Genomic DNA, 2,351 nt, shown 5'->3' on the forward strand with positions numbered 1-2,351 from the left:
GTGCGTGTGTGGGCTATATAGTGGTCGGCGTGTGTGGGGGGGGGGCAATAGTGGTGTGCGTGTGTGTGGGGGCAATAGTGTGTGCGTATGTGGGGGCAATAGTGCGTGCGTGCGTGCGTGGGGCAATAGTGTGTGTGTGTGTGTGCGTGTGTGTGGGGGCAATAGTGCGTGCGTGTGTGAGGGCAATAGTATGTGTGTGTGTGTGTGCATGTGTGAGGGCAATCGTGCGTTCGTGCGTGTGGCAATAGTGCGTGCATGTGTGTGGGGGCAATAGTTCGTGCATGTGTGTGGGGCAATAGTGCGTGCATGTTGCGTGCGTGTGCGTGCGTGTATGTGTGGGGCAATAGTGCGTGCGTGCGTGAGGGCAATGGTGTGTGTGTGTGTGTGTGTGTGTGTGCGTGCGTGCGTGCGTGCGTGCGTGCGTGTGTGTGTGTGAGGGTAATAGTGCGTGCGCTGCGACTAACTTATAGTAATGCTGCTTGACTGACCGCGCGCTTTGACACTGAGCGTAAAAGTGTGTTTTTGGTGCTACTCTGCATGGCGCGTTATCTATCGGCTGGTCAGTCGGTCGGTGAAGGATCGGCCGGCAGTAGGCTTTGCTGTTAGAGAGAGAGAGGAGTGATGATTGGGTACGGATTTCCTCTGCCATGCCTGCTCGTAAACTTTAGATCACTGCCATTGCAATTAACATGCAAGGTTGTTTGTTTTTGGTATGAGATGTAAATATTACGAGCAAAGGTTTACAAATATTCAAAAAATTTCAAAAATTCACAATTGTGCGATTTCCCATTTTGCGCACGGCAGTTTGTATCAAGAAGGTCGTGGATTTGCCCTACTGTCGAACTGATAGTTCAAGACCTTTTTAAATTGTCTTAACGCTGATTACTATTTCTGTGTATTAGGCGTTAACAGGTTATTTTCATGTGATTGAAGCAAGATTGAAGTGATCTTCGCGCTGGGCTCGTGTTCTCGGTGTGTGTACGTGTTCTGGGTGGCTGCCATAATGCCATTGCTTAGACCGTGCAATCATATATATATGTGTGAGATTGCTATGACTATGAGGCTGTGCCACGGTGAGTGCTGCCGAACCAAAGGTAGGGTTGCAGCAAGAGGTGCTGCCGCCGCTGTTCCGTGCAGAGTAAACAGCTTGTAGGTTCCCGTACAGCATGTTTTAATTGTGTGAGCTGCAAAAACAGTGAGTTTCTTACCCGTACAAATATCGAGTCGATATACGTAATTATAGAGCACACATGTCGGCACCGCGAGTGAAAACTAGAGAACGAGCTGTTTCATTGCTGCGCAGAAACCTAGCATACATGGAGGCGATCACATGATATATTTAAGCACTATGATTAATTGCACTACCAGCACACGCGAGGTTTATCGCCGAATGCACGATTAAAAATTCACGTGCTCTCTCCTCCCCTTCCCTCCTCTCTTCCCCTTCCCTCCTCTCCTCCCCTTCCCTTCTCTCCTCCTGTTCCTACTCCGCTTTCTTCACGTCATGCCCTTCTCTTCCTTCTCCCCTCATTCCCCTTCTCACCTTGCTTCCCATCCTCCACCTCCTCCCCTTCGTCCCCATCCTTCATCTTCTCCCTTTCTTCTCCATCCTCCACCTCCCCTCGCCCCCTATATCTCTCCTTCCCATCGTCCACCTACTCCCATTCCTCCCCACCCTCCCCCTCTTTTTCTCTTATCCCTCTCATCACCTTTCATTCCTTCCTCCCAATCCTCCACCTCCTCCTCTCATCCCCTCCTCACCTTTTACCCTTTCCTCCCAATCCTACAGCTCCTCCACTTCCCTCCACTCCCCTACCTATTGCAGTCATGTCTGGAGCTTATAAATGGATTAGCTGGTAATGTCCATATATATATACACATGCTGATACTATTACAACAGTGGAGAATGTCAGAGACGAATCTCTAGGTGTATGTATATCGATTCCTGTAGTCTGTGCACAGCGTGTGGCTGCACACACAATCGAAACATTTTTTTTCGGATTCAGGGATTTTCGTCGTGCGATTATGCACGCGTCTCGATTAAATGGGATGCCGACGTTTGCATAAGACGCCACGTCAATGAAGTCGCCTCGATACAACTAATGCTAGTTATGCCGACGTTTGCATAAGACGCCACGTCAATGAAGTCGCCTCGATACAACTAATGCTAGTTATGCCGACGTTTGCATAAGACGCCACGTCAATGAAGTCGCCTCGATACAACTAATGCTAGTTAGCTGTGTTGTCCTATTCTCGTTAATGCCTCGTTAATAGCTCATTAATTGCAATGACCGGTTCCACTGGCTGGATCGTTAATTTTCCGGGCCTTTGTGCTGAGACTGAGACACTAG

At 49.2% G+C, this 2,351-nt stretch overlaps 1 long non-coding RNA gene across 1 annotated transcript in view; it reads left to right on the forward strand.

Moving 5' to 3' along the window:
- The window catches only part of LOC106806442, a 28,318-nt gene that overhangs the window by 23,190 nt on the left and 2,777 nt on the right, over positions 1 to 2,351 (forward strand). The window lies entirely within an intron of this gene.

This window comes from Priapulus caudatus, unplaced genomic scaffold (genome assembly GCF_000485595.1).
Source record: "Priapulus caudatus unplaced genomic scaffold, Priapulus_caudatus-5.0.1 Scaffold160, whole genome shotgun sequence".
Classification (NCBI taxonomy): Eukaryota; Metazoa; Priapulida; class Priapulimorpha; order Priapulimorphida; family Priapulidae; genus Priapulus; species Priapulus caudatus.